Here is a 20,777-nt window from a genome sequence, read left to right on the forward strand (position 1 = left end):
CTCCTGTTTAACATCTATATGAAGCCACTGGGTGAGATCATCCATGGCTTTGGGGTGAGGTATCACCAATATGCGGATGATACCCAGTTGTTCATCTCCACCCCAAGCCAACCCAGTGATGCCCTTGACATGATGTCCCAGTGCTACATGGCTTAGGCCCAGGGTACTTGCGAGACCACCTACTGCCATTGTCAACCTCCCATCGCCCGGTTCGCTCCCACAGAGTCGGCCTCCTCAGGGTGCCGTCGGCCAGGCAATGCCGGCAGGCGACCCCCAGGGGGAGAGCCTTCTCTGTGGGCGCGCCGACCCTCTGGAATGAACTGCCTCCGGAGCTGCGGATGGCCCCTGACCTTCGGTCCTTCCGCTGTGACCTGAAGACATGGCTGTTCCAACAATCGGGCCTGGACTAACTATAGTTTTTAATTAGATTTTATTGGGTTAATTGTTATGTATTTATTACATTTATGATTTAATTCTTTTTTAAATTTTGTATTTTATGTTTTTTAACTTTTTATTGTTGTGAGCCGCCCTGAGTCCTTAGGGAGAAGGGCAGCATATAAATTTAATAAATTCTAATTCTAATTCTAACTCAATTACTTCCTTACAGGCTTCTGAAGCTGAGAAGGGCACCTCTGTTAGGGCATGAGATCTTAGAGGAGAGTGAGGATGTTATAACTGGTAAAAGAACAGAGGGACAAAAGAGAGACCCAATGGCAGCAAAATGAACGTGGCCTTCCTGAAAATTCTCCTCCAAATTGTGACAAAAAAAAGTTGAAATAAAACTCTTCGCTTGAAAAACTTCTAATAAATCCCAAGGGAAAACCATGCACAGAACATCTTGCTTAATGAACATGTTTCATTTCTTGTATGTCCAATCGCACTTGGCCAATAAAGAATTCTTAAGCTTCACGGATTGGTCAGAATTAATTTTGGAGTCTTTGGTGAAATCCACCCTACTTTTAACATTGGTTTGTGAAGCACTGGGCAAGTTCCTGAAATGGACATGAAGCAATCAGTGAACCTAATCCTAATTTGCAGCATAGATTTTGTTTCTCATTTCTGAGTTCATTCTGGGTTTCACAATCAGCCTTTCCCATTGGTGTTCCCTAAGTCATTTACAAAAATGAATGTGTGATTCTTAGCAGACTAGGAGTAACAGGAGGATCTGGAGCACAAGACCCCAAACAATGATAAAGACACCGTTGAAGAGGGACTTTTCAGCATGCAACAGAGAGACTGGATTCACACACCACACACAAAACCAAAATACAGGTTGAGATTTGTGGAGCAGCATGCTATGTGAACCCAACAACTGCCATTTCCAGAGCCTACTTACGGCCAACAGCTGTAAATCCAGCCAGTTGTGATTTTAATGCAGATTTCAAGGAGACTGGTTCAAGGGACACTGCCAAGGCAAGGGTTAGGGATAGGGATAGGGATAGGAAGCTCATAATAGACCTGGGTAATTTTGGGGGGCTGTAAAAGAGATGGGGATGGGAAGGATTGTACTTTCAGACTTGCAAAAGCCTGTTAAATGTGCTTTACAATGAAGTAGAATTAGCTCATCTGGTTGTTATTCCTTTCTGGTTTACCCTATGCAGCCAACAGTAATAAATATAGTTTAGGACAGGGGTCTTCAAACTTGGCCCTTTTATGACTGGTGGACTTCAACTCCCAGAATTCCTCAGCCAGCATGCCTAGCTGAGGAATTCTGGGAGTTGAAGTCCACCAGTCATAAAAGGGCCAAGTTTGAAGACCCCTGGTTTAGGATATTACATGACTGCACACATCCAGTAGTTTTGCTATTTTTGTAGGTCTCCAAGCAAGATGCAATACCAAGATGCACATAGGCTTCTGGATTTTTCATCAGTCCAGTTTCTCCTACATCTTCTTTCTCTTCCACAGAGCTGTTTCATAACTGGGAGCACCAAAGCTCGTTAAAAATCAAAGAAACCCCAAAGCTTGAGCTAGCCATCCCTACCGCAGCCTTCTAGAAGCTTGAAAAAAACTTGGTTCTCCAGAAGACTTTTGGGCCTTCAATCTTGCAATGTTGCTGGTGCCAAGAATGAAACTCCCATTATATGTTACTGGTGGTTTTTTTTGGCGTAATAGATATTTTTATTTACCACTTTTATTTTACCACGTTGCATTGGTTTGTGTTGTTTATTTTATACCACTCTGTGCTAAGCTAGAGTTTTGGATGGCTTTTAACAATGTCTTGTTGACTTCAGGTTAGAATAGATAGATGCGTACATGCTACTAAAACATGAGTCAGACTTAGAAACAGTTTGGATAAAACGTAGCCAAGGGAGCAGAAATTCCAGGAGCTGATAGTTAATTCCAGATAGTTTCTGGAAGAAAAGGCATGAATCCATCAGAGTTTTATAGTTCCGAAAGGTTACCTATGAAATAGTCATTGAACAATTCCACTGTTTTGGGTGGCCACTATCCAACATCATACATGGAAATACACTCCCTAGAGTCTGTGTGCCTGCACACACACTCCCATTTCCTGAGCTTTTGGATGCTTGATTAACAAAGCACAAACACTCCAAGATGACATGTAAGGGCAGTGCACAGCTTATCCAGGAGTTTCAGCTATTTAGAGCAGAGGTCAAAAAGAGTTTGAATACTCCCTGCCTTGCCAGTCCAGGAGACATTATCAGATTTCACAATACAAGAAGCGGCTTGATAAATATCAGCGCATCTAGCCTATTGGTCTCAGCTGCAAGCTGCTCTTCCAAATCGCCAAAGCAACTGGCAGAGTTCCTTTACCTGGAAATATCAAGGTTTGTGCTGGGAAGTGTTTACATCTGCAAACAAATCTGCCTTCCCCAGAAGTCAGTGCCTTCTGCAAACAGCTGCTGATCATCTGATTCTCTTGGCACTCCTGGATTGCTTTTGTTCACATGAGGCACTGTTTGAAATTCTCCAAGCCAAAAAGAAGATGCATATGTCAGGTCTGCCTCTTCTAGGAAGATCGTCATGCCTTTGCCATGAGCCTGTGGCTCTTAGAAATCCTAACCATGAATTAATCTGCTCTGGCTTAACGTAACCAGTTGAAAGAATCCAACCAATATGGATAAGTCCTCGACTTGCAGCCCAAATTTTCTGTGGTTAAAGCAAGAAAGTTGTTACGTAGGTTTTGCCCCATTGCAGGACCTTTTTTCCCCCCATAGTTGTTAAATAAATCGGGGGTCTCCAACCGTGGGAACTTTTAAGACTTGTGGACTTCAACTCCCAGAATTCTGAGGGTTGAAGTCCACATGTCTTAAGGTTGCCAAGGTTGAGGACCCCCAAAATAAATAATTGTAGTTGTTAAGTGAATCAAGTGGTCATCAAGTGAATCTGGCTTCCCTTTTGACTTTGCTTGTGGGAAGCCGGCTGGGAAGGTGACAAACGGGGATCACATGACTCCAGGATAGCACAACTGTCATAAATACAAGCCAGTTGCCAAATGTCTGAATTTTGATCACATGACTATGAGGATGGGGAAACAGTCATAAGTGTGAGAAAAGGCCACAAGTCACTTTTTCCAGTGCTATTGTAACTATGAAGGGTCACTAAGTGAATGGCTGTAAGTCAAGGACTACCTGTATATCAAAAGGGTAGCTGAAAGTTGAAACTGAAGCTCCTTTCAGTGTGATATGAACTTGGTCTGTAAAGTGCTTATTCTAAGCCAGGGCTCTTCAAACTTGGCCCTTTTATGACTTGTGGACTTCAACTCCCAGAATTCCTCAGCCGAGCACGCTGGCTGAGTTGAAACCCACAAGTCATAAAAGGGCCAAATTTGAAGACCCCTGCTCTAAGCTAGACCTGGGTAGATGTAAGTGGTCTAATTCTTTTTTGATTCTTCCAAAATTGCCAAAGCCAGGAAATTACTGAGATTAAATTAACAAGAGAAAGTTTGTTCAACAGAACAGCAGGGATTTTTTTCAAACTCCTCTGTGAAGTCGGCAAACTCTCAAGCCGCTAGGATGCAATTTAACCACAGTAATTCACCATGGAACCTCGTCCCCCTGACACACTTGAGATTCGTGTTTGCACTGAGCTATAACAAGCAAGCAGTTCAGGCCTGTAATCAGTTACAAGAAAAACAACAGTAAAAATTAAAAGCAAAACGACTTTAGCACCCAGGGAGGCACTAAGGCATTGTGATTAAATAACACAGGGCATAAGCTGGATCAAGCTAGAAATAAAATGTTATTACAGAATATAGAAAGAGTTTGTTAGATGTTCCACTAGGAGATCTGATCTACCTCCATCTCATTTTCTTATTGCATTACTTTGGAAACCTCAAGGAGAAATTTCAGCCTTAAAAAGTTTGTCAGATGTGTCAGATCAGGTAAGAATGTTGCTAAGAGTAGAAAGTTTCAAAAATTATAAGCCAAAAGAAATTCAAATGAATTTAGGGGAAAAAAATACTACAGTATAACAAAGGATGAATGCTAGTTACCCTTCCTTCCCTGTAATATAAAGTCTGTAAAATAGATTTGGAACTAAAATGGTTTGCATAGAACCACACTGATTTCTGAATAAATGTGCAATATTCCAGTGAGATTTTGGTGTCCTTTTTTAAGATTACAATACATACATACATATAAACACATACACACACACACAATAATTTTAGCCATTATCTATCCATTGCAGGATGAAGGCCTCTTGGTTTCCAAACCAATGCAATCCTGAGCTTTCTTTTGCCAATTGGGCCCACAATACTTGTGGATGTTGTCAATCTATCTTGTTTTAGGTCTCCTTTATGGATGCTTCTTATCAAGTGGGATCCATTCTTAGAGACTGTCTTAATCCACCTGTGTCATTTCTTCTTGCTATGTGACCAGCTCATTTCCATTTCAATTCTTTTACTCTCTTGATGACATCATATATTTTTGTTTGTTCTGTAATCCATGTGCAGGTCTTTCTATCTTTTCTTGTAATGCCGGGCCTGTAGCTTTCCATATATATATATATATATATATATATATATATATATATATATATATATATATATATGAATTTTAAATTGCTAATATATGCCCTACGCACAGTCACTCATGCGCTCGTGACCTCCCGTTTAGACTACTGCAACGCTCTCTACATGGGGCTGCCCTTGAGGACCACTCGGAGGCTTCAGCTGGTGCAGAATGCAGCCGCACGAGTTGTGATGGGGGTTTCCCGATACTCCCATGTAACACCTTTACTCCGCGAGCTGCATTGGCTTCCGGTTGCCCTCCGGGTGAGATTCAAGGTGCTGGTAATGACCTATAAAGCCCTAAATGGCTTGGGTCTGGGATAGCTGAGGGAACACCTGCTGCCAGCATCAAGCTCCCTTCGTCCAGTGCGCTCCCACAGGGAGGGTCTTCTCAGGGTGCCGCCGGTAAAAGATTGCCGGTGGGTAACACCCAGGGGGAGGGCCTTCTCTGTGGGGGCGCCTGCCCTCTGGAACCAGCTGCCCGTGGAGCTGAGGACTGCCCCCGACCTCCGTTCATTCCGCCGGGACCTGAAGACCTGGCTCTTTGAGCTCTCTGGCCCAGGCTGAGAATTTTAATTTTAATTTTAATTGGGGGCTTTTACTTTTTCAGGGACTGTTGTAAATTTTTTAATCGTTTTTAACTTTTGTATTTCTTGTTTTAATTACCCTGTAAACCGCCCTGAGTCCTTCGGGAAAGGGCGGTATACAAATCTAATTAAATAAATAAATATATAACACATAGACAAAAATTCAACTTCCAGTCATTCCATATAAGAATATATTTTTGTTGCTATCTTCAACTCAGTGGTATAACTTGGGGGTAGAGATGGATGGTCCTGAAGGGACAAAATACTTGAGATCACATCTTGCATTAAGCTATAACTTTTCAAATCAATCACAGCTGACTGGGTTTTTTCACCATAAACCAAACCATTAAAGTTGGTTGGTTTGATGTATAGATGTATGTATAGACCAGGGGTCTTCAGACGTGGCCCTTTTATGACTTGTGGATTTTAACTCCCAGAATTCCTCAGCCAGGCACGCGTGGAATTCTGGGAGTTGAATTCTGAGGAATTCTGGGAGTTGAAGTCCACAAGTCATAAAAGGGCCGCGTTTGAAGACGCCTGCCTTACATGAAGTCAAAACCCATTTGGCCAAGTTAGTGCGCAAAAGCTAAGATCAAATTAAAGAAGCTAAATTTTAAATTAGAGCAAGATAATGGTTTAGTGAATGGGGATTTTATCTTTATTCATCTCAGGGAGTCACAAATTCTGTGACGATCATGTAGCAGTCACCCAGAAATGCAACCCTATTTGATCCAGAGAGATGAGATGAAGTGTATATACATAATTCAAAGCTTCCATGTGAGGTTTATTAAAAAAAAATATTACACAGGCAGAATGTGGTTTTGCAATTGTGATCTTCTCCCTGCTTTTCCCATCTTTTTTTCCCTCTCCCTTTCCAGGAAAAGACAGTGGCTGGAAAGAGAAGACCAAAACTTTTACACATATTTGGATTGGAAAGCCCTGGAGACCCCAATCTGGAAACGCCTCCAGAAAAGCTGGCCCCGAGTCCTTCGGAGGCATATTTCAAAGAGTGCTCATGTTCCCTTGCTTTTGTCTTCCTCACCCACCCGCACCAAAGGGCAGGACTCCAGCACAGAGCAAAGAAAGACCAAACGTAACTTGGCGTGGGAATCCCATTTTCCCTTCCTGCATTTGAAACAGCCTTGTGGGATTCTCCCGCAGGAACTCTGAATGGGGTGCTTTGCTTGTAGAATGCAAAATAAGACTTTGGCATCCGCTTTCTAAAGTCGTATTATTTGGCTTTATCTCTGGGCCATACTTGCGAAGAGGGAGAGGGAGAGGGAGAGGGAGAGGGAGAGGGAGAGGGAGAGGGAGAGAGAGAGAGAGAGAGAGAGAGAGAGAGAGAGAGAGAGAGAGAGAGAGAGAGAGAAGCTGGAATTGGTAGAAGTACATATATTTTCCTCTTTTACCATTTCCTCTTTTTTTTCTTCTTCTTTTTTTAATCAAAACCTCACTCCTATTCCACCCTCATGCAATCTTTTGGCTGGATCAGGAGCTGCAGATGTGAGTTCAACATACATCCAAATAAGAAAGAAGAGAAAAGAGGAACCCAACTGAGTCACAGACCAAAGACTTTTCTGCTCCAGCATCCTGTTTCACACAGTGGCCAGATAAAACCCACAAGCAGGATGTGAAAGTCATCATCTACACTTGGGACTCTTTGCTATCCAGCAACTGGTATTCAAAAACATCCTGCACCATGCAGCCTGGCCCTTGACCCTGGAAATTCCTTTACTAAACAGTAGCTCACATCCTAGTATCCTAGTTAGTACCATAATAATGCAAGTTGGCTTGAGGTAGATCTGTAAACTATACCAGATGCATATGGGTAAGTTCATACATGAATGGCTAGTCCTAAACCAATTTTCCTTCCAGGCAGGAAAGACTAGGGCTGGCAACCCAGAAAGGGGGGATAGGAGAAGCTAAATCAGTTTCCGCTGACAATTTGCATTTAATTAAAACTAAATGTAATTAATTGAATACATTTCCTCTTTGGATGACATGAAGAGTTGCAGTTTGGCAGTGACTATGGAAGAGTCTCTGAGGGGTTGTATTCAAGGCTTTTGAGGGCCACATGCCTTAAATCAGGGGTCTTCAAACTTGGCAACTTTAAGACTTGTGGACTTCAATTCCCAGAATTCCTCAGCCAGCCCTGCCTTAAATTAAGGGTCTGTACCACAAACCACAAGGGACGCGGTGGCTCAGTGGGTTAGGACGCTGAGCTTGTCGATCAGAAGGTTGGCAGTTTGGCGGGTCGAATCCCGAGTGCCGCGTAACAGAGTGAGCGCCTGTTACTCGTCCCAGCTTCTGCCAACCTAGCAGTTCGAAAGCATGTAAAAATGCAAGTAGAAAAATAGGGACCACTGCGGTGGGAAGGTAACAGCGTTCCGTGCACCTTTGGCATCTAGTCATGCCGGCCACATGACCACGGAGACGTCCTCGGACAAGCGCTGGCTCTTCGGCTTTGAAACAGAGATGAGCACCAGCCCCTAGAGTCGGAAACGACTAGCACGCGTGTGCGGGGGAACCTTTACCTTTACCACAAACCACAATTTCCAAATAATTGCCTACTACATCCAATATGCTAAATCACCAATAGGAAAATCACATTATGAACCTAGTTGGTCTCTTGCTTGTGTAAAGGTGTATTCTTTTTATTGTTTCCTTTTCAAACATCTCCTTTCACTTTATTTTAAGTAAATGGCACCACCTCAGGTAACTTCCTTCACTTTTGAAAACTTTCTCATCTGTCTGAAAACTCCCAATAAGTCTTCAACAAAAAGTACTGCATATTATATAGTATACTTACATTCCCCAAATTAAGTTGCCATTGGCCAGGCAGACAGTTGATGTGTGTGCACCCAGGAAATGCACACATTGGGGAAGATGCACGCAGAAGGAGACACAGGTTTTGTGTAGGCTTTTTTTAAATGTGGTCATTTGGTGCAAAATTGCATCAAAAATGCAACATCAAGCAAAGCCAATGTGGATAGATTTACCCCTCCCCTACTTGTATACTGTAATAGAAAGCTGATAAATTAAAGCTACTCTTAGACTGAACATTGATTGCAGTTGCTTCATTTCCTTGACCCTGAATGCAAATATTGCAGAATGTCCAGCATGCAGACCTATTGCTGCATATTGAGTTTTATTTGATATCTCCACTGGGGTCAAAGTCGGATAGAGAAACTCATTTTCACAATAAGCTTATGGCTTCATTATGAGCTGCTGAAACAGTAAACTGGGAATTGACAACCTACACACTTGTTCTTAGCCTTTTAAGCTACTTCCGACTACTCGTTGTTTCCAAAAATTGGTAGAAGAGTTTCCTGCCACTTTGAGATACAGAGCATATGACAATGTTAAGGTAAACCTTAAAATACGCTTTTTGTGGTTAAAAAAAAATACCCGGCCTCATGTGCCAATTCAAGACTTTTGTGCTTCACTTGTCCAGTACTGTATCTGAATATCTGTCATTAATTACCATCTCTTGCTAGCTTGAAGATTCCAAATATATTTATCTTGGCTCTGATTTGATGAAGCTTTCTAAACCATACCGGCCACATTTAACTTCTCCTTTATGATATGAATGCAATACAATTCTTCTTATGTTGATTGCTTTTTGACTAGCAAATTATTATGCTCCTGCTTTTATTGACAGTGAATATAGAAACAATCTATGTGTCATGACTCATCCAAAGTTCTCCTGTAGATCAATTGGTTTTTATATATCATCAAAGATCATAGGACAGGAGGACAGAAGGATTAAAATGACCACAGAAAGGCTATGTCAAGAGTAATCTTGTTTTTGCGGGGCCTTTTCAGGTCTTCTTCTTCATCAGCAATGTGGAGTTGGCAGAGTTTGTTTAGTTTCAAGAAGAGCCAGGTCTATTTGAGGCAACATCTATATCTATCTCTTTAAGGTTAACCAGCTTGCTCAATTAGTTCAGTTGGGAGTTAGAATGATATGCTGACTAAACCCTTGGAATTGGCTTAAAGCAGGTCATGGAATCAGCACCCAGACACAGATCAGAAAAGACAGGGATTTGGGGTCCTGAAGAGGAACAAGGTGTTAGCCAGTGAGGAGTGATATTGTAATTGGTTGATGATAACTACCAACTTGGAGTGTTTTATAAGCTGATTTGACAAGTTCATGAAGGAGAAGATTATATATGGCTACTCACTCAGTTTAGCAGCAGAGACCTGATTTGTACAAAATGCATGGCTGAGTCAAGGGTAATCTTAGTACATCCTGCAAACCCAGACACTCAGGCATTACTTCTCCAAATCCCCATAGTACCAAGATTAATTATGGGATAATTCGCCCTACCTAGGCTTCCAGGCTGCAGATTATCTGCAGCCAGAAAAAAAAAAGAGTTAACATGAGGTTAATTCTCCCAGCCTCCAAATATAAGCAGCCTTAAAACAAAATCTGTTATATAAGAAGACAAAGAAATCTAACTCCAAACTGAGCTTCCAAATTTGATGCTGCTGGGCTGGAAGACCCAATGGATCTTGAAAGATGCTGGTGGAGAGCCCAAAGAGGCAAAGACAAGTCAGCAGCCCTACAGGTTCTCATAAATATAACAGCCTTAACAATCTGTCAAACAACAAACCTAAATGACACAAAATCAACTGAAAAATGGTAAGAACTTGTTAGGCATATGGTGTTAGCCTACAATGTTGGGTTGAAAATATATTAACCATAATGCTATGACTTTAAGTTGTTAATTGGCCAATGGGTGTGTAAGTGTTCTCATGGCCATAAGAGGAAGCTAGGAACGTAGCTTCTCTCTCTCTGATTTCACTGATCTCTACTATTACTGTTTTTGCTCTGCTGTTGGTTTACTACTGTTGTAAACCTGAACTGTGTATTGACCTCTGGACCGGTAAGAAGACTTTGTAGTTTGGATTACTCCTTGGACTGTTGCTATTGTTTATGACTTGGACTGTTTATTTTTGACTGTGCATTTTTGTTCTTACATCACCTCAAAAGTAAAATACTTTTTTACTTTTTTACTCAGTGTACTCTTGTGTGACTCTTGCTGCTCTCAGTACCCTTCCTTGTCTGTGCAACTCCTTGGTAGCACAAGGAGACCTCTGCACAACAAATTCCTTAACAGAACTGATAACTGTTAATGGATTTTTGCTGATTAAGATGGAGTGATGAAGCCTTAAAGCAGGGATGTCAAACTCAATTTCATTGAGGGCCGCATCAGGGTTGCGGTTGCCCTCAGGGGGCCGGGTGGGTGTGGCCTGGGTGGGCATGGCCTACTGGGTGGGCGTGGCTAAAGTGCGTATGGCCTACTGGGTGGGCGTGGCCAGCTCTACATCGTTGGCATCAAGGGTGCCTATGGGGGCCTGGGCAGGAGTGGGACAGATCTGAGGGTCTCTGGAAGGAGGAGGGTCTCTGGGCCAGGGTCAAGGCAGTGGGGGCCATTCCCTCACTGTTTCCAGGATGGCTTTGCAGGCCGCATGAAACCTCTTCGCGGGCCGGATCCGGCCCCCAGGCCTTGTGTTTGACATGTCTGCCTTAAAGATTTGGTTATAGGGAATGAGGTGAAATATGGGGTGGAGAGGTGATGGGTTTTTTTAAAGAGATCTGTTAATTAAACGGTTAATATTGATTATATTTGCTGGAGAGGAAGGGAGAGGCTTCCTTTTTTTCTTACACTTGTGTATGTACGTGTGTATAAGTTTTATACACACACACACACTGTGTAGACTGTATTGCTTTGATTTGTGTAACAATCTTTAACAAAATTATCATAAAATTGATAAGAACAAAATCCATTCATGCATGGCTGAGTGATATTTTGAGGGTTAAAGGATTGTGCAACGTGTTCCAATAGTTTCTCTACAGGAGACACCAAACTTCTGCCTATTACACTGTCTAAACATGGAGATATACTACATTAATGTTTCTTCAGCTCAAAACAGAAGAAAATCATGCTTTCAGTTTTCAGCAATTATTCCAAAAGAGTGTTTTCCAGGGCACAAAAAATGGGTTAGGATCATCCACGGACCTTTAGCCTCAGCTTCTCCTTCTCTCCTTCATTCAGTCACATAGAATGACATAGAATTACTGTTTTTTGTACACAAGCAACTGAGCAAATAAAGGGAAAGAAGCACAGAGAAAAAAATAGTTTCCTCACAGCTGCTTTTCACCACCAAATCATCATTTAAAAATACACTAAGCCACAATCACCTTTAGCACACCAAAGTTCATCTGCATTCTGGTCATATAACAATATATATATATAAATATATATATATATAATAAATTATAATAATATAATATAAAATAAATAAATATAATAAATAAATATACTCTTCCATTTCATTCCCACTCCATAATTCAAAAAAACTTTGTGGCAGAGGAACCTTTCAGTTGTGAAGGCAGAACCATTTTTAGAGACAGAGAATGCCATAAATCAATGAATTCAAACTGATTTGAATTCCCCAACCCCAAAACCCTAAAACTAAACTATCACCAATAGTTTAGTACGAAGCATTATTGGCATCTCATCCAAAAGGGATCGGTCCTGGATGGGATTCCCAAGTGTGGAAGTGAGTTCCAAGTACTGTTCTCACTGTCTTACGTCGCTTCTTTGGACAAAGCAAAGTTAAGAGATAAAATTATGCTGCAAGCCAAAGAACACCAAGTTCACTTTGTAATAGTATACAAATATTGCCTAGCTATTCTGAATTAGTAATCTTATCAACAGCCCAGCTATGAAATACTATAGAAGGGAGGGCCTTCTCTGTGGGTGCTCCGGCGTTATGGAACCAACTGCCGGTTGAGCTCCGGATGGCATCAGACCTCCGATCCTTCCGTCGCGGGTTGAAGACCCATTTATTCGAACTAGCGGGTCTGGCCTGATGGGGGTACTTGGGTTTTTTATAGGTTTGTTTTATTATTCTGGTTTTAACTTGGGCATTAATTTAATTATCTTTTAATGTTTGTACTGTTGTTTATATTTATGCCCTGTGAACCGCCCTGAGTCCCTTTGGGAGAAGGGCGGTATAAAAATCTCAATAAATCTTAAAATCTTAAATAAATCTTAAATTTTAAGCAGAGAAAAAAAGACCTCCAGAAAAATATGTTCAAATATTCATTTTGGCTAAGCAACTGATAGACCCAAGAATCAAATTGACCTTGGGAATAAAATGAACTAACATCCACCTCCTTCACTCATGACCACATTAACATTAGTCTCCCATCCGTCAATTATAGAATGATCTGATTAGTTTCCAGCTTAATCTGATTGAAGTCTCGTCTATACCATAGGTGAAAGTAAGAACAAAAATCAGGTGAGCAAAAGGCTAGATTTTCAGGCCAAATGTTGTGTGGATTCATGCAGCGCACTAAGCCATTCTTTGCTGACCTTTGAAGGAGCTACAAATGGTTAGCTTCACACACAGTAGATATTAAGCCATGATCTGAGTAAGAACCTTTTTTCTCTCTCTTCCAGTCTAGACTCAACTCATCTACTTGACCAATATATGGAACTGCCATCCACCATATATTTCTGTCTCCAGTCAAGAGTAATTCAACTATAGGATTATGCCTGTAAGGTAAATGGGGTGGTATAAGCCTGCCTGCGACCTAGTACTGTCACTCAATTAACTCAGGCTGTGTGTGAAAGTTGTAATTCCTTCAGAGTCACTGGAATGAATTCTTGTAAGGCAGACTTTCTCAATCTTAGCAACTTTAATATGTGTGGACTTCAAGTCTTCTGGGACTGCAAGTCCCAGAAAAACATACTGATTAAATTGTAGTGACTTTTTGGTTTAATCAATAAAAAGTGTATATTATCCAAACTGTCCTTCGGGATCTATAATACAATTTACTGCAGGATTGGGGAAAAAAAGAACGATAATCATTTTTCTGGGCTTTTCCTTCTTTTTTTTTCTTATACACAATGCTGTTTTTTTCCCCTTGTAAGTCAATAGATATTGATGTATCCTTGGTGCTACAAATTAGTACCTTGTTGAAAATCTCTCCAGCATTTTTTTTCCTAACAATACTTAACTCAATTTGACCAAAGGAAAAAAAAAGGTCTTTTGAAATTTCTTTCAGTGAATAAGACAATTTCATAGTTGCGTTATATGATTTAAATACAATTGTGCACTTACTTCCTGCTTTACATTGTACTTTCTGTCTCCCTTCAATTTCAGCAGACCTTGCACCTGTGGAAAAACACTAGGAAGAAAATTCTAGCAGCTGCAAATAAGGGAAAACAACAGTCAAGACTGTCTTCTTCTTTGGCCAGTTTGATTTTGAAAAACCTATTTATTGAGGAGTTAGAGTTTCACAGCAGAAAAGGAACATTCTAACTTGGGTAACATTTCGTACTATTTTATTTTAATGGCAGTTGCGGGCTGGGTGACAGCCAAGACTTGGCAAGTAAACTTAAAATAACAAAAATTACAGATCAGGTGAAACACCTCCTAGCCAATGCTCCCAAAACTGGCATCACATTTTGCAGACAAATGCCAAAGGGAAAAAGTTATGCTGCACTGATACTTAATATTGATTGGCTGTCAGAAGACAAACTAATAACACACCGATCTCCTGCTTGTAACATTTAAATGCTCAATGCAGCCCTCATTAAGTTTAAGTTTAAGTTTATTATATTTGTATACCGCCCTTCTCCCGAAGGACTCAGGGTGGTGAACAGGGCACATATAAAATACAAAGTACAAAAGTTAAAAGAGAATTAAATAGGAGCCCGAGCTAAAACAATAAATAATAGTGTAAAAAAACTGCAATAAAAACCCCAACACATCCCCCATCAGGCCAGGCCGGCTTGTTCAAATAAATAGGTCTTCAGATCGCGTCGGAAGGAGCGAAGGTCAGGCGCCGTCCGGAGCTCAACCGGCAACTGATTACTATGGAAGAGAGAGGTAGGAGATGGCATTGTCCTCCTTTGGGCTCTACCAACCAGGATAACTACTTGGAATGCTTCTCCCATTATCAAAACAAGTGAACAAGCAATCCACAATACAAAGTATCCTTGGGCAAGCAATATTTTGCTTATCGAATATGAAAATACATTGTAACGATAAAGAACTTAGTTATAATCACAACTTCCCCACCAGATTAGTTACACATCTATGTATCTAATGTTACACATACCTATCCAGACATAACTCTCCCTTACTTTAATGGGATTTTCCCCAAACAAACTCCTTCCGCCTGGCCTTTTACTCAGGTGGAGACAGGTATGAGGACCAGCTCTTTGGCACAAGACATTTTAAAATAGGCCTAGAGCAGGGGTCTTCAAACCTGGCCCTTTTATGACTTGTGGACTCAAACTCCCAGAATTCCTCAGCCAGCATGCTTCCATCCATTGCTTCTTGTCCTGCCTTCAGTGCTTTGGAGAACAGCTTGACTCCCTCTTCTTTGTGGCAGCCCCTGAGATGTTGGAAGATTGCTATCATGTCACCCCTCGTCCTTCTCTACATTAAACTAGACATACCCAATTCAAGCAATCGTTCCTTATATGTTCCTGAATCTATAAAGACTGTGACCCCCAATCTATGTTTGTCCTCACTAAGCCCAATTCCAGTGACCAAGCTCCAACTTTTCTCCTTATTTTTTTTATTGAAAAGTTTTACAGTACATTTTAAGCATATACTCCTTCCCTCCCCCTCCCCCCCACATCCCCTCCCTCCCCCCCCCAACTTTTCTCCTTGAAAACAATCTTTTGAGTGGTCTTTCTCCTGCACCGCACCAAGATGGTCATGAGTTGATTCACCAATTCGGCAGCAGTAAGCACACAGCATCGCACAGGAATGGAACAGATCTGAGAATGGTCGAAATGCACAAGTGAGAATATGATGGCCAGAGAAATCAGTAATCAGCTTTGGGGATAAGAAAATAGTAAGATAGATCTTGCCTGCATGAGAAAGTCAGTTAGAGAATGGAGAGAGAGACGTTTTTGAAATCCAAAGTTACTGTGGCTGTCTGCATTTTGGACCTATGCCCATGCAAGCAATGGGATTTGTCCAAAGCTCCAAAAACAGAAGGGAAAAAAATTGGCAGCCATTTGTTTCTTTTCTTTCAACCAAGAGTTTGCACTGGGGAAAAAGTGGGAAGATATTCTATTTAAGTCTATGGTAAAGTATTGTCAAGAGTACTTTTAAACCTCTTTTTAAAAATCCTGGTGCTTGTTACTAAATGTAATAATTTACCCCAAACCTTATTTTCATGCATTTCACAAAGCATTTACATGTTTTGTAAAAAAAAAAAAACAGCCCTGGGAATACACAAACACACACTTTTTCACTTGCCAAGAGACCACAGGAATAGACAGGACTTCAATTTGCAAAGAGACACATTTTGATTCTTCCAACTTTCTTGATGTCAGAGTTTCCGTGATGCTCATACTGACTTCTCTGCATCCTTGCTTTCTCGTTTGATAATGGCTGTGGGGCTCTTTAAAAACAATTTTCTCATTTAAGCCACAGGACAGTGATTTTGCTCCCATTTAAGGAACAGAACGCTGACTTTTCCAGACAATTGGAGAGTGGGAGGAACCAGAGAGAATTCAGAGTAAGAATGTAGTATTATGTGGGAAAGACCTTGGTAGACCAAGAGATGCTGCCAGGGGAATAGTCAGATAAGAGACAGCTTGGCCCACAGATGGATAACGTGTGGGCCAAGAGGGTCAGAAGAAACCCTCCCTAGTTTCTCAGGCTGTAAAGGAAATGGGAAGGGGAGATTTGTATTTTCAAACTTGCAGAATTCTGTCAATGTAGCTTTACAATAAAATTGCATTAGAATTAGTCCATCTGGCTGTCTCATCCGTCTGGTTTGCCCTGAGAGGACAAGAAAGATCTCCAATAAAATCCACATCTCTGATGAGTGATTCACTGGATTGGCTTCTCTGTGCTACGGCAGCTCATAAGAGTGTTCCAATAGGCTACGGGTCTTCAAACGTGGTCCTTTTATGACTTGTTGACTTCAACTCCCAGAATTCCTCAGCCAGGCACGCTGGCTGAGGAATTCTGGGAGTTGAAGTCCACAAGTCATAAAAGGGCCAAGTTTGAAGACCCCTGCAATAGGCAGTCTGGGTTTTCTTTTGTGTTTCAGTTCCTTTATTCATTCTCGCAATACATGGCTTTAGCTTCAACATACCACACAGTCTCCTAAGAGTATTTATTTATTGGGCTTTGAAGCCACTCTGAAGAGCAGACCTAGCCAACAACCCTAAGTTAGGTTTTTTAAAAAATACAAAATGAAAATCAAAATACTTCGACAGATAAAAATATCAGGAGCGTTGGTTGTCTTGCTCCCCATGAAAAGACTACATGCATGCATCAGAACGTGTTTTTGTCTATCAAGGGCTGTGAAGCTCCAGGTAAGTTGGGAGTGCCATCTAACAAGAGTGGATGGATGCTACCAACTTCCGGTTTGACTGTCTTGCTTGCAGCCCCAACAACATGCAACATATTCATAGCTGTTTCCAAGAACAAAGACACTAGACAAACCATTAGATGCAGCAGTTGCATTAGAGGTTTGAAGAAGGGTGCAGACAAGGGTAGCAGCCAGCTTTGCCTTTGTTCTGGGCCATTGTTCACTTAGCGTCTCTCTGCATTTGTCAAAGCTGGTGCAGAATGCGGCCGCGCGAGTTGTGATGGGGGTTTCCCGATACTCCCATGTAACACCTCTACTCCGCGAGCTGCATTGGCTTCCGGTTGCCCTTCGGGTGAGATTCAAGGTGCTGGTGATGACCTATAAAGCCCTAAATGGCTTGGGTCCGGGATATCTGAGGGAACACCTGCTGCCAGCATCAAGCCCCCTTCGTCCAGTGCGCTCCCACGGGGAGGGTCTTCTCAGGGTGCCGCCGGGTAAAGATTGCCGGCGGGTAACACCCAGGGGTAGGGCCTTCTCAGTGGGTGCGCCTGCCCTTTGGAACCAGCTGCCCGCGGAGCTTAGGACTGCCCCTGACCTCCGTTCATTCCGCCGGGACCGGAAGACCTGGCTCTTCGAGCTCTTTGGCCCGGGCTGAGAATTTTTTAACTCTAACTGGGGTTTTTATTTTTTCTCAGGGAATGATGTAATCTTTAATTGTTTTTAGCTTTTGTATTGATTTTCTTTTAAATATCCTGTAAACCGCCCTGAGTCCTTTGCGAAAGGGCGGTATATAAATCTAAATAATAAATAATAATAATAAATAAATAAAGGAGCAGGCTTGTTATTACTAAATCATTCCAAAACCAGTTTTTGTTCACTTTAGTAAGGATGTTCTTGATTGAGTAGAAAAAGGAAAAAAAGGGAGTGAGAAATAAAGAAAACATTATAGATTGGACCATACTTGCACCACTAATTGAATTAGGGACATAATCTAGGTGTAATTAATTAACAAATGTGATGCTTCCAGCCAAAAGAAACTTAAAAAGAAACCTGGCTTAGTATGTAGTATAGTACTGATGTTCTAACTATGAGTCATGTCTCCAACCTGGAAAAGCAAATTCTCCTATTTTTCCTATGCCCGATCATAAGGATGTTTGAAGAACCTGCATTTCAAAAATCATATACCAACATTCATAAAAAGAATTTTAAAAATTGACAAAGTCCACCAATGAAAACTTTTATAGCCAGAAAGGAGTTATTTGGAAGAAAAGCAGAACTTTTCTTTCACAGAAATTCAGTTTGTGATTTTTTTAAAAAAAAAATAAAAAGTTCCCAGGCAAGGGTGCTCGGGAATGATCAGCACTTCAGGATTTGCATGGATCCCTTCACTCAAAGTGCACCATGATTTATTCATGGTATTTCTATTTCAACTCGAGAGTTGAGGTCAGCTTGCATGAAGGTCTTCCCTAATTTTAGCTCAACAACTTCCCAGTAAGATAAGCTGGACTTATCTGGCCCAAAGTCACCCAGTAATGACTCCTCCTCGTCCTCCTTTTTGTTGTTGTCATCTCTGAAAGAGAGAGGAGGAGGAAGAGAGGAAATCTCGTTAGCAGCTAATGCCCATGAAGGCATCCAGGCTGCCACTTTGAAAGTGCGGTAGAAGCAGTAATCCACTTAGTATCTTTGACGCAGCTTCCAAATCAGGAAAAACACCTCACAACATGCTGCCCCAGAAGTCATCAACCTGGGAGCTCTTTAATTCTTCTGAGCAGCTTTTTCACATGGAAGAGGCAAGAAGAATAAAAGGCATCGCTCGGAACTCACTTCCTGAGGAGGCAGGCAAAGATTGTGTCTCAAGGAAGACTGGAGCAAACAGAGGATCTGCTTCCGAGTCCAAAGGGTAGCAAGTGACTACAGTACCCACCAACTGGCCTCTTTAAAGCCACCCCTCCCCCTGACTCTAGGATGCCTTTCCCAGGGTGTCTTCTTCACTATCTTTTCAGAGCTAGGCAATGACACCGGTTTCCTCCTAAGCATTTTAATCCATCCGTGAATTAATGTTAGTTTGCTTTTAATTATTTGAACTGCCGTATTTGTTCCTTGACTGGAAATGTGCTTTTATTATTGAGTGTTTTTTTTTAAAAAAATAAGTAGTTTAACTGAGCAGGATCGAAGTGATGGCCTGAGTCTGTAGAACAGCTACACATTTTTAAAAGCTAAACACAAGACAAAACAATGAACAAGAAGAAAATAAGACATCCTATAAGGTGTGAGCTGTTAACGCTGCAGTCACACATCACACTAAGGCCTGATGTGCCCTGGTTTGTTCAATAAACCACTCTTAGCTATTCAGCGTGCTAAGCCACAAACTACCATTTATAATAATATAATAGGTGGGTTCACAGCTGGGTTACAAGAACGGTTTTCTGCAGCTCTTAAATTGCCCTCTAGTGGGCATCTGGGATTCTTGCAGCACAGATCAATAGCCCCAATTCACACATAGTTCTCTGTCTGACTCTAAGCCATTGTCAAACACATTGCGGCTTAGATTGATAGGTGAACACAGCAATTGCAGCAAAGTCAATATGAATGCAATTAAACCTGACAGTCTTGTTTCAAATAGCTGTGAAGGAGTCAAACAGCTTTAACTCAGCAAAGGGTAGAGAAGCAGAGGCCAACTTTGCCTTCCATATCATTTTGAACAGTACCATGCATTTATTTTATTTCCCAAATTTCCCCATGTTTTCTTCCAATTTTTTTAAAAAAGGCACTTATTTCTCTACCTTATTCTTAAACTGTTTATTCTCACAGGGGCAATGTAAAGGAAGGTCTCAGGTTGTAATTCTGAAATACGTTCAAAATAATAATCAAAGTACTAGATGTTAGCAGATGGTGCTTCTGGTAACTTGTTCCTTTTCAGAGATGGAGAACTGTGTTCTGTTCCAGCTAAAAGGAGATTTATAGTAAGACCCTCTGCCCCAATTACAGATAGTCCTCAACTTATAACCACAAGTGACCCCCCCCAATTTCTGTTGCTAACCCAGTTGTTAAGTGAGCTTTGAACCATTTTACAAACTTTATTGCCACAGTTGTTAAGCGAATCATTGCAGTTGTTAAGTTAGCAGCATGGTTGTTAAAAGTGAACCTGGCTTCCCCATTGACTTGGCTGGTCAGGAGGTCACAAAAGGTCATCACATGACCCTGGGAAACTGCAACCGTCATTAAGTACACAGCAGTTGCCGAGCATCTGAATTTTGATCATGTGACCACGTGGATGCTGCAATGGTCATGTGAAAAATGTCATTTTTTACAGTGCTGTTGTAATTTCAAACGGTCACTAAACTAATGGTTGTAAATTGAGGACTACCTGTAATCTACAGCAGGGGTCCCCAACCCCTGGTCTGTGGACCAGTACCAGGCCATGGCATGCCAGCAACAGGTCCGCACAAACAAGCAAAGCCCCATTTGCAGGATGCAGGCAATACACGAAACCATGCCCCCTCCGGTCCATGGAAAAACCTCTCTCCATGTAACTGGTCCCTGGTGCCCAAAAGGTTGGGGACCTCTGATCTACAGAATTTGGAGTCCTCAAAGAAACCAACTGGTAGTAGATTGAGGACAAGCACGCTAACAAAGGGATCTACTGAAACGCTGCTTACTCATGGAATTCATGCTCTATGTATGCCGAGTTTGCTTATCCACTGGCGTACATCACTTTAAGCAGCATTAAAAGTGCAGGAGGACATCTGCAAGGGAGGTCAAACTTTCAAAATAGTGGTCCTTCATTCTATCAAAGCCCTCTTTTACACAAAAAAGAGATGGGCCCTTTGAACTCATGGTTGAGAGTTAT

Source organism: Vipera berus, assembly GCF_964194415.1.
Source record: "Vipera berus genome assembly, chromosome: 9".
NCBI lineage: Eukaryota > Metazoa > Chordata > Lepidosauria > Squamata > Viperidae > Vipera > Vipera berus.